The sequence below is a fragment of the Diospyros lotus genome, chromosome 13 (genome assembly GCF_014633365.1).
Source record: "Diospyros lotus cultivar Yz01 chromosome 13, ASM1463336v1, whole genome shotgun sequence".
Classification (NCBI taxonomy): Eukaryota; Viridiplantae; Streptophyta; class Magnoliopsida; order Ericales; family Ebenaceae; genus Diospyros; species Diospyros lotus.
Window position 1 is genome coordinate 21,011,258 of NC_068350.1, and position 13,345 is coordinate 21,024,602.

Below are 13,345 nucleotides of genomic sequence, written 5' to 3' on the forward strand. Positions count from 1 at the left end.
GGGCTTCAAATTGGATTTCAGATTTTGGGCTTCACGCATGGAGGCTGGGCTTTGAATATGCAATTGGACTTATATATATATCTATATAATAAGGGAGGATGATTTTTGAAATTTGAAGACAAATGTGAGGGGGATATTTTTTAAATGGTTGAGATTAATTTTCAAGAGATTTGATGGCTGAGATCAATAGTTTTTCCCCCCAAAATGCATCTCATCCCATCCTCCCTTTCTACCCACCCAACTCACTCCCTCTCTGCAGACCCATCCCCCTTCTCCCTCCCCCCATCTCTCTCTCTCAAAGCCCCTGCATTGTCGCCATTGCCGCCCACCGCCATCACGCCCCGCTCCATCCCATCCTCCCCCTCTGTCGTCGCCCCTGCCGCCCATCGTCGTCGCCCCTACCCAGCCACCGCTGTCAGCTCCCGCCAACGCCACCTAAAGCTCCGCCTCCAGCTCAAAGGTATATATGTGTATCTCCATTTCATTTTACTGTGTGTGTATATTTCTTATCTCCATTTCACTATGTGTATCTGCCATCACTGTGTATGTATATTTCTTATCTCTCATCCCTTATCTCTCTCTCCTCACTGTGTATGTATATCCCGCCATCGCTGAAACTCCATTACGACTGTGTGTGTTTGTATGTATATAGTCATTGTGTGTTTGTATGTATATAGTCACTGTGTGTTTGTGAGCACACAGTGACTGTGTGCGTATATATTTTTTTAGTTTGTGAGCATATCCAATAGTCACTGTGTGCGTATATATCCAATAGTCACTGTGTGTAGTCAGTGTTTTTATGTTTATGAGCATATCCAATGTGTGTATATAGTTTTAATGTTGCGATTGTGTTTGCATTGTGTTTGTATGTGTGTGTTTGTAAGCATAGTCACTGTGTGTATATATTTTTTTAATTTGTGTATATAATTCAATGTGTGCTCAGCAGCCTCTAGAGAACAATTCTCCAGGCACATTTGTCTCCCACTTCAAATGTGCCTCCTGCCAGCCTTGAACTAATTGTTCTGGAGAATTGTCTCCCACTTTCATATGCATGTGTGTACAATATAACATAATTAATTAATTGTCTCCCACTTCAATGTGTGTACAAAATAATTATCTCCCATTTATATAGTTGAACCAGAATAAATCTAACAATTTTATTGTCTCCCACTTCAATGGAAATGTTCGGCAGCCTCTGGAGAACAATTCTGCAAGTTATTACTCATTTCAATTTCAATTCTCACCATGTAAGTGTGCCTCATGTAAGTGTGCCTCATGCTAGCCCTACTCACTTTGTCTCCCACTTCAATTGCCAGTAACCTTTTAATAATTTCATTAATTAATTATGAGAACATTTAATAATAATTTAATTATACACATAATATTATGAGAACATTTCTAAAAAATAGTATTCCGCTAAAAATTTTCAACAGATTAATTAATCCTACCACTTAATAAGTCAATCATTCAAATAGATTGATTGCACCAAATTAATTAAATAAAAATTAAAAAAGAGAAATCACAGGTAAATAAAATTATACTTTAAGCTTGAGTGAGGGGATTAATTATTATTGTAAATTAGGGGTGTTCACGGTTCGGTTTAGTCGGTTTTTGACATTTTCAGTACGCCAAACCACTTGTGCGGTTTTTCTGTCAAGCCAGACCGCGCGATCTGGTTTGGTGCACCGAAATCGCACCGAACCGTAGTGCATTTTGCGGTGCGATTCGGTGCGGTTTCCGCGATTTGTTTAAAACATCCAAAATATTAATCTATCAATTTTCGTGGTGCAATTTCCATGGTTTAATAAATTATTTCACCAACCATTTAGCCCATAAACCAAAATAAATAAAAAATTATATATAAACAATCTATTTAATATTTATACAATCTGTTTTCTATAAAAATATTGTATATATAAACAATCTGTACAGATTGTTTATACAAATAATCTGTACAGATTGTTTCAGATTGTCCACAATCTGTTTATATATAAACAAAACAGATAATCTGTTTACCAAATTTGTTTTTTTTGGTTTGAGAATAAATTATTTCATATTTTTTTATTATTACAAAATACTTGGGCGATTCGGTTTAAAACCGAACCGAGAAATCTTCAAACCGCAAACCGCACGGTTTGAGAATTTCTCAAACCGTGCCGGACCGCTTCCCTCAAAAAACCGCGCAGTGTGGTGCGGTGCGGTTCGGTTCGATCGGTTTCCACGGTTTATCGATTTTTTTAACACCCCTACTATAAATGATGCAATAAATTCGTTCAACACCTAAACTTAGTCTTTGCTTTCTATTTAAAAAAAAATTAATTACTGTAAAAAATTGTTGCTTTCTACAACAATTGAAAATTTTAAAATAGAAAAAGACACCAACAGTAGATGACTTTGTTATTTGTTAAAATATTATTATTTATATTTATATTAAATAATTAAAATATTTATTTCTTTTGTCATTTAAAATTTTATAAATTGTTTATAAAATGACTAATAATAATTATATTATGAATATTAATAATAATATTTATAATAATGAATAATTATAAATAATATTTATAAATTTAATATTTGCTATTTTACTAAAAAAGAATATTTAATTTATTGAGTTTAATAGAAATTAGTTAATAGAAATTTGTCAAATATTAAAGTTTAATAGAAATTGGTCAAAAATCTTCTTGCTTTATAATAAGAGAATTTTTTTTTTTACTATCAAAGTTTAATTTACTAAATTTAATATTTAATTTACTATCAAAGTTTATTTTATTATAATAAAATCTTTTTTAATTAAAATAACATAAAAAAAAACGTGTTCTCCGACCAAGAATTCCTAACCCATAGGGGTCAGAGAACACAAGGGTTCTCGACCACTCATTGTCATGATCGCAGTCATGTGTGTTTGTATATATATTATATCTATATAATAAAGTAAGAAGGTTTTTGAATTGTATAACATAAATGTAAGGGGGGACATCTTTTCAATGATTGAGATGGGTTTTGATTTTTCATCAATGGCTAAGATCAAGCTATGTTTTCCCCCAAAACCATCACATTCTCACATGCACACACTCTTTTTATATATATACAAATTTTGGAATTAAATTTTATATGTATGCACAAAAGCAATAAATTTTGGAATTAAATTTTCAATATAATTTTTTTATATTTGATATTTATATTCACAAATTATAATTTTTTTTTATACTGATATGTATTATTTGATATTTAATTTTTAATTTAATTTGTTTAAATTGTAAAATAACTTTTTTAATTTAACTTCTTTTTTTTTGTTATACAATGTTAATAAATACAGTGTGCCGTGACTTTAGGCACGGGCATTCCCTAGTATATATATATATGGCATGCACGCATGTATATGGTAGTTTATATTATATTTCTGTCTTTATATATTTTTATTATTATTATTATTATTATTTTGGTTAAGTCTTTAAATATGCCTTGATGTTAATTTAATCTTCATTTTTCATTTAGACTTACATATAATCACAAAATATTTGAATAAACCCAATTTTAAGATTAAAATAGGAGTATAATTATTAACAAAATTTTATAAAATTAACCGATGATCACACGCTCGGTGAGATGGGGTGTTACATTTAAGGTTAAAATGTAATTTCTTAGAGTTGTGAGTGACCGAATCAACTGCAAGGATTTCCTTGGAACATAGATATCAAAGAAAAAGAATATGACATTGACAAGTGTCTCGAGACGAGATTTATAACGCTAAAAACAATAAAAATAGGGACAATTTTTTGTACAATTAAGATTCAGCCTAAAAAACTGAATAATCAAACTTCTGAAAAGTCAATGAAACATTGAGGGAGCTCCAGTTTTATGTAAGAATCAACTCTGAAGTGGTTTTGGAATAAAACAAAGGTCATACGAGGACACTAGTGTAACAACCCACTCCTACTTACAGGTGCCATCGGTAAATAATTGACCGGATTATTCACTCGACGAACCACAACTGAAGGGTTGGACTATGTTTCAACATGAAACGCCCTAGGTGGGGACTAGATTTCGTCCTTCCCTTCGCTCCACTCAGGAATCGATCCCAACTCAAACAAGAAAACACAGCGGACCAAGACCCGAAACCCGAGTGAGCTTCACTTTTTTTCAGCTCGTCTCATAGCAAACCAAAGGTGACCCAAGCACAAAACTAGCATAACAAACACTTCGCTGAATATTAGGAATTTATGAGAACATACCTTGTTAATCTTTACTCAATTCGAACTTGGCTTCAACAACTAAAGCCACACATACTTCACGCAGACCCATAGTCATCTATCACACTATTAGGATTACATCAACTAGATACCTCTAGTGCTCAATACGTTTACATTCAAACACATGAATACATATAAGAAAATACAGGAGAATTCACATCCACACATCTCGGGCAACAATGTTAGTTACCACAATAGTCTCCCGGCACCATCCTTGCTTGCATTTGGTCTTGCATCATCTACAACATGAGGTAAACCTCATGAGTCACAAAGACTCAGTAAGGGTGCAATGCATGTAAATATGAATATAAACATGTTTATGTATTCTAAATGCATGCAAATGAGGCTAGGCCCATTCATCCTCACAACTCACTAAGATTTGAGGCATCAACCTATCAGCCCCTATAACACTAGTCCTCCATATGGCCATAGGTCCACTAGATCTCACATCACGCAAGTGATAACCACTACATGAAAATGCTACATAAAAACATTATCAAACATATTTACCAACTTGCAAGGCCACCTCCACATGGGGTCATCCCTTACCTGGCTCGAAACCTCATCTCTGCCTTGGCAAGAATGCTAACTCGAACCTCAAGTTCCTCTAGAATCACTGCCTTCCCGGTCGAACCTAGAGATAAACACACAAAACCCCAACTCCATTAGCATCACCTTAGGGCCTACGCATTTGTTATTCAAAGCAAATAACCACCCGCCAACAACTACAAACAACCCCAACCATGGGTTTAAATCCAACCAATTCTTCACATTATAATATTCCACAACATCTCACATAAACAAATAATTCAAAAAATAATAATTAATTACCTCATCTAATCTAAAAGGAAAAATTGGCCAATCGCCCACGTCGACGTTGCCTCATTAACTGCCATCTTATGCCCGAAATCCCATTCTCGAGCTTCCAGTATGCTCCTCAAGCCCCAAAATAATTTCTAGAATTTTCTAGAATTTCTTCCTATTTTCCCCATTTTTCCAAATTTTTTTCATTATTTTCTTTTCTTTTTCTTTCTTCTTCTACTGTTCTTCTTCCTCATCTATTTCCCGCGTGCGCACCGCTTGCCGCCGCTGCTGGCCACACTGCCATCACCAGCCCTGCATCAGCCGCCTTCGACCACCTCCGACGTGAGCCACGTCGGCTCAGCCTCCGCTCGCAGCAGTCGCAACCGCCATAGCCGCCTCCACTGCTAGCCGATGCAACCAACCACCCATACCGGCCACCAGCAACCACCATTGGTTGCCCTACATGACGCCACACCACCGCTCGCTTCACTCAACTTCAATGCCTGCCACAACTCTTGCTTGATCGACCCCCCATTGCAGCGGCCATGGCCGCTATTGCCTTCGCTGCTAGAACCAGCCAGCAACTGCCCTCCGCCTCTCTCTCTCTCGATCTTGCACTACTCTTTCTCTCTCTTTCTCTATCTCTCGCTCATGAACTCTCTCGGCCATGGCTCTCACGATCGCCTTCTCCCTCTCTCTCTCTCTCTCTCTCTCATTCTCTGTATTCAATTTATCAGAGAAGAGGAAGCTTCTAGGAAGCTCACGCCTCTATACATACATATATATATATTTCACATTAAACCCCCATATATCTTATAATTCCACTTGAGGAATTAATATTTGCACTTGGGGATTTTATAATTACACTTGGACCCTCCAAGTTTTAATTAATTATCATCAAACCACTTAGATTATTGATTTTTCTCAAAAATTATTTACCTACACTTACTCAGGAATATCGATTTCATCTCTGCGCTTACATGGGACCTCTATTCGATCCCAAAACGCTTCAGGGTTACCTTACTTGCAAAATCGGACCACCCCTAGGGTCCCCTCAACTTCCTGGAGGTCCCCTAAGAACATTCGGTACTCGCAACCATTCAGGCTTATACAAAATTTATTTCGAAAATTATTCTCGATCGGATTGCTTTCAGCGTTATTAGTCTCACCTTGAGACACTCACCAATCTCTTACCCTCTTTCCTGGACATCCAAGTCCCGGGGTACTCCCTGCTGCCAATTCGACAATTTTTATTAATTAATTACTCGAAATCGACCATTAGGCTTTCCGGACCACTCGAGATCCTTTCAAAATAATCGAAAATTATTTATTTTCATTACCATGTAATACTGGGTATTACAACTAGGGCACTTATCGAGTAAATGGAGTTATTAATCTTGGATTTTAAATATCTCAATAATTATTGATTCAATGTTTAAGGTAGTAATTGCAATTCAAGAATTACCCAAGTGACATGAGGAAGAAATTTGTGAGTTTAATGTTTAATTCTTCTTATTAAATTCATAATATGATAGGTATATATAATATATATATATGAGCATGTGTGTAGTGTGCGTGATGGCCAAGAATTGTTGCAGAAAGTATATTATATATAAAGTATATTATAGTGACACGCCTTGTGTAGCACCCCGCCTCGCACGGGCGCGTCACTTAAGGGAATCCCCGGGAATCTTTTTTTTTTAAGTCCATCACGCGCGGTGTATCAAGAACAATCTTCGCATGCAAAAAACATGCCCGACACATACCATGGCCGACGTCCGCGGTGATTTCAAGGACAATCGCCACATGCAGATAAGATCCCGAAAACCACAGTTTTCCCCATTTAACTAACAAGATCAATAATCTCACAACTAAACGAGACATAGTACAATGCAGTGGATACATTAACATCAAAATACTGTGGTTCTTACATAGTATTTCCACAACAAAATACGTAATACAGACCACCAAATGATAACAACGTTTTCATACATAACCGAAATACATACTAAAGCCTCCAAAAAGATACAACGACTATCAAACTAAACACCGTTGGCCCTCAACTGGCCATGTCCTCGCCCTTACAGTAGTCCCTGGCTAGAACGTAGAATGTTCTAGGGGCATAATCTAGGTTAGATGATAAAACATCTAAGTGATGGCATTAAACAGTTTACGGAATGCATGAAAGACATACGAGCATGACATATACATACAACAATGATAACAACACGTCTATCTTGAGAAATCTCACTAACATACTCAACCTCCTGTGAAAAATCCATTCCACACCCTATTAGGGTTGACCTTGTCGCGACATACTCAATCCTCGAGTGCCCTACTGTGTCACCCGTTCACCTGGATTAACCTTGTCCCATTCTCAAGAAGACTCCATCCCGTCCCCCAAGGACATAACCATGATACGAAAACTAATACCCCGATGATATGAAAATCACATGCCATGCACCGACTCTTTTATAAGTAAAAAAAGTTGATACAATAAACCACATGTTCAATATGCATACGATGCCACAAGTACACAAGTAAAATGCCTTATGTATAAAACCCCAAGTTTTGGAGGGTATAACCGCTCACCGGAACCGGTCCAATCACATGCAACCTAAGCTTGGGAGGATAAAATTGCTCACCTGAACTCACTATATGCATACCAAGACACCTCCAAGACAAGGTAAGATTAGAATCAAACTACTCACCTCAAATGTGTTCGGATCGCCTGGATTCTCATGCACGACATCGTTTTGCATGCCAAACCACAAATACTCGTACTTATACTCAATCTCGAGACAAGACACTCCCTAAACATCATATTTAATTAAGGAAGCATCAAAATCCATTTTCCTCAATTTTTTCATAATTTTCTCTATTTTTCCCCCAATTTTTACCTCAATAATTCCAAAATAATTATCTCCTCAAACATTTTTCCAAATTTTTTAACACAATAAATATTAAAATAATTCAAGGAATATACTACAAGAAAAATCTCGAAATTACCCCTATCCACGCGCCCTCATGCACTCTATGCGTGGCTGCACGTGGAGTGAGGCGCGTGCAGCCACGCGCCATCTTCTTCCTCAATATTCCGCCCGCCGTCGACGTCTCCGATGGCCGATCTGAAAGTACCCCCTTGAAGCCCTCATCCAGTCAATCACAATGGCACTGGTTGCCGGCTGAAAGGACGCCGAAAAAGCCTCCAAAGCGGCAGTTGCAGGTTGGCGGAGTCACTACCCGTCTCCGGCCGAGCTTCAAATGGCCACAAAACGCACCCCAAACTCCTCTAAATGCTCCAGAAATGATCCTTGAACGCTCGAGACCAAAAGCCCTATACCAAATCTCTCAAAATCACACCAAAATGAGGCTGATTTGCTTGCTAAATTTTGGCCAAACCCTCACCCCTTTTATAGCAAAATCCGGCCACTTCTTGGCCAATCACCAACCAGAACTTGTGTTGTTTTATTGTTGCATGCTTTGTTTTGATGATGAAAAATAATATTTTATTTAATCCTTAAGTCATGAATCAAGGTTGTGGTTTTCAACATAAATCAATTTCAATATCAAGTATTATTTTGTGAAAATAAAAACCAAATGAATTTCAAGTATCGAGATTTTGAAGTCATATTTTTCTAAGTCTGGAATGTTAGCATCTTATAAGGAGACATATATGAAAATGTTTTCTTTTTAGAAAATCATCTCCCGGTATTTTGATAATTAGTATTCATTAGTGTTAAAACGATTTTTAATAAATTTTTCAATAAATAGAAGGTATGTATTTTGGGAGTGGTAAAATTGCTAAATCCCTAATTTGTACTAAAACCCAAATTCTACTTTCTTATTCTTATGGATTTTGATTTTTTGGATATTTTTATTGAATCCAAATAGGGGGTACTTTCTTATTTACATTTATGTATTAAAGTAAATGGAAGGTAAAATATAAATTAAACAAAATATACATTTTTGTATCTATCAAGTGTTCTTCTACATGTTATCAGCTAAGTGTTCTGTTTTTCTATGTGAATAGTCGATTATATGTGTTAATACAGTTGACTATGCCTGTAAATAGTCAACTATGTGCTTAAAGATAGTCAACTATCTATGCTTGATGTTCTGTCGACTATGTATGGCTTCTGTCAACTATTATGAAAGGATAGTTAACTATGGTTTTTCTTCTGTCGACTATGTATGTATATGATGTTATAAAATTTTCTTTGTATTTTTTTTCTGTCGACTATGTAAAAGGATTTATCGACTATGAGTAGTTTTGGTTAAACAATAGTCGACTATGCCTTCTTCTCTATCGACTATGCCTTGTTTTATTTATGAATCTGTCGACTATCCATTGTCTTCTGTCGACTATCTCTTTTATCAGAAAGCTTCCAACGGCTAGTTTTTCAAATCCCAACGATCACAAACGGTTAATTTTGAGCAAAGCTTTTGGGAAGCCTATAAATACAACTCAAGGATGATCAAGAGAGGGCTAATGGACGAGAATGAAATAATTTGAGCTTACTATTACTCTCGTTTGTATTTATAGTGATTGTGCTTTAATTTTTTCTCTCTTCAAGGCTTTGATTTTAACTTGTATTAATTCATTCAAGCCTTGTTTTTATTGTGAGAGAACTTGTAACTAAGAGTGCCAACTCTTAGCATCTCGTTTACATTAGTATCACTCTTATTTTTCTAGTTTTGTGCTAGAGGACTTGCTCATTAAAGCAAGGGGCTGTAATTCCTAGCTAGGTGCTAGAGGGCTTACTTGTACAAGTAAGAGGTTGTAATTCCTAATCTTGGACTAGAGGACCTACTTGGTTTAAGTAGGGGGTTTTAGTGGATTGTTTGCAAAATCCTTAGTAAGGAGCTAAGGTAGTGGATTAGGTTTGGATTAAGCCGAACCACTATAAATTCTTATGTTTCTTGTGCTTGTGCCATTTGATCTATTTATCTTTCTAAGTATTTCATTATTCCTCACTTGGTTCACATATTTATCTTTGTAAACTTACATATGTCATTTTATATGCTTCACGTTTTAAATCCTAAAACCTCAATTCGTATTAAAAAGTTTTCCAAGTCAATTAAGTTTTTAAGATAACCAATTCACCCCCCCTTTTGGTGTGTGCCATAGCACCTCCCGATCTAAAACTTGGCCCCTACGAAACCCCACGCCGTATACTACCTCCCCCAGGTCTCCCTTGACCGTCCCATCACCGGAAACGACGGCCACATGTAGAGGAATTCTAGTTGCTATGTTCACACTTAAAGTTTGGTTTATTACACTTAGGCCTCCTTATTTCTTTCAATCTCGATTTTGCCCTTTTCAAAGCACCCCTGATCTTTCCAATACCACCATTAAGGCCCATAATTTTTGTACTTCTCATTTCACCCATGAAATTTCTGAAAAATTACCATTTTGATCTCCCTCGGGCAAATTTAGAAAATTACATTTTGTCCCGATTGATCGTTTTGACCTTAAATCCATTTGTTTCAACCCGAAATCGCTCAAGGGTTGTTTCATATACAAAATCTAAGTCCTCAAGACACTCCGTTGATTATTTGGATATTCCTTATGTCAATTCGATTTTCTCAGCCCGATCGACTGTTGTACCGAAAACTGTTCCTGATTCCATTTATTTGATGCTAAAAATCATAACTCGTATTACTCATCAATGCTATTACATTTTCCTTAACTATCTCGGGTTCGAGGTACTCCCTCTAGTCAATTTGGTCTCTTAAAACTGCGATAGTGTACCCTAAAGCCTTATTATCTCAACAATTCCTTTTATACCCTTCATGAAATACCATTTGTAGCCTCAAAAGATTCCCGGGTATTACACCTTGGAAAATCAGGGTGTTACATGGGGCGTGTGCAAACGCATAGCGGCAAATGCAAGAAGACAAACCGATTTTGAAAACTTTTTAAAAGAACATACAAATAAACAGCAAAAACAGATCGCTTCTTACACAACACAGTGATAGCAGCCATATGCATATATAAAAACATAACCATTCATAATGGAAATGTATTAAATAGTAAATGATACCTCAAGCTCAAAGAGCATGCCGGTTGCTTCTGTTGTGCATCTGACTCGAGCTTAATCTCCCGATTGAGCTCCCGTGATCCCATTGTGTACCAATTCACCAATCTGCTCCTCGAACTAGCATCTTGTCCATTCCAATACCTGTCCTTGTGTAACGCCCCATTTTCTAAATATTACAATTGTGAACAATGATGGGGTTTTGAGTATATCAAAAATAATTTTAAGAAAAAACAACTAAGGAACTATTCAAATTAAAATATCAAAACCAATCAAAAGTACAAATCGTGGTCTAAGTCAACATTCACCATCGAAATACAAATATATATCAATTCACACTCTGAATATTCACCGTTAGAATTAATTTTCTATCTATCCTTAGTTATAGTTAATTAGAAAACAAGCAATCTAATCAACCCTAATTACTAAATAACCCAAGACAAATGCCAAAGATTTAATCTAGTAGCCGCCTTAAGAGTTAGAGAGATCGATGAAACTAAACAACACAAGCACAAGCGATTTCATTTAATTTAGTCGAGCGTTTTTCTTAAGATCTAATAATTTCTGACACAACAAATTATTAAATCTTAGTTGCTTCATAAATTAGAGGGATCAAACAATTATAGATTTGATATCTAACCTAGCAGTAGATTGCAACAAATAATAAACAAGTAAGCCTCCTAGTAATTAAACGAGACAATCATGAAAATAAGTGTAGAAGAACATTCAATACTCAAAGCATAAATTGAGAAATAAATATCAATTAGATATCACAATTGTATTGATTCTAAGACTTCCATTTACTTAAACTAAATATAAAAAATTATCCTTGAAGGGCCATCATAAAAACTCAGAAGAGAATAATGAACAAAAGGGAGGAGAAATCCAATCGGCCGCTGCCCTCTTGTGCGCTGTTCCGTGCGCCTTTGCTTTCCTCCGTGAGCTGCCTCCAATTAATTTCGTTCCAGCCTTCTGTTTGCTGCCTCGTGCTCCTTCAAGTTCTCATATATAATATATATATATATATATATTGCAAGCACAGCACATACACCCTAGCTCATCTCTACTTGCTCCATGGGCCCCACGTCAATTGCAATTAGACTGCACGCAGCTTCCTTTTGGGCTTCCAATTTGTTGCTTCCAATTAACCTTTTCACTTTATAATATAATATATAAGTGATCCCAATTTGCCTCTTGGACTTAAGCTCTCACGGATGCTGCTTTTCGATTGGACTTTCATAATTAATATATAAAGCATGCGCATGGTTCATTATTCACGAATTTTTTTTCTAATTATGGAATTGTAGCAACTTCAAGTCAGATTTTATCCTTGATGCAGTTAGAATCTCTAAAAATACAAAACATGAAAGTTGTAGATTTTTTTTCGTGACTTTCCGTATGATCTTGAATTATCTCAATCGAAGTTCGAATGAGAGAGTTATTTCCAAATTACAGAAAATAATGTAATTAACTTCATTTTTCATTTAATACCTCATTTTACTTCCTAAATCAAAATATAAGAATAATGAGTACATTTAGGAATCGAATAAATATAAAAAAACTAAACATTAAGGGAGTAAAATATGATATTTTGCATTCTCGTCAAAAAATAGGGCATCAAAATAAAATTTCAAAATCTACACCCAAGCTCATACGTCCGGGATGGCTCTGTACACGTTAGACTCCCCTGAATCACTCGCAGCTAGACCCACTGTTTTCCTTTGCTTTACCCTTATCTGAAATGACAAAGAGTACTAGGTGATACACAAGGCTCAGCAAGTAATAATGAAATGAATAACATGAACAATCAAAGAACAAGGATGTAGTGGCCCACTCCCGGATAGTCCCGCTAGCATAAAATATCCGAAAGGAGGTCATCACAAGGATGATATAGAACAATAACATATAACACCATATTAATACCCTTAGATAAATTCAGCGGAAGCAAACATAAAGGTTTACAACATCTTGGCACCATGGCTTATACAAAAATGAAATATAAAGGCACTAACAAATTTTACAACATAAAATTTCCTCACACATGCCCTCTTCACAAACACTAACATGGACCATCTAATCTGAGAGGTCTTTGTACGCCACTAACCCTGTGCTCTAGTCCCACTAGACTCACCCTCAACCACTGCTTTACCCTTACCTGGAATGACATGAGAGTAAACAAGTTGAGCCACAAGGCTCAGCAAGTATATTTATAAAGCATGGAGATATAGAATCAAAGGCATGGATAATTAA

General features: G+C 36.1%; 1 long non-coding RNA gene across 1 annotated transcript in view; it reads left to right on the plus strand.

The window, feature by feature from the left end:
• Positions 1-238: 238 nt before the first annotated feature.
• LOC127789226 (uncharacterized) overlaps positions 239-13,345 on the plus strand; it is a 31,572-nt gene continuing 18,465 nt past the window's right edge. The window contains exon 1 of the long non-coding RNA XR_008020514.1: positions 239-460. This is a non-coding gene — a long non-coding RNA (uncharacterized LOC127789226). The remainder of the gene's footprint in view (positions 461-13,345) is intronic.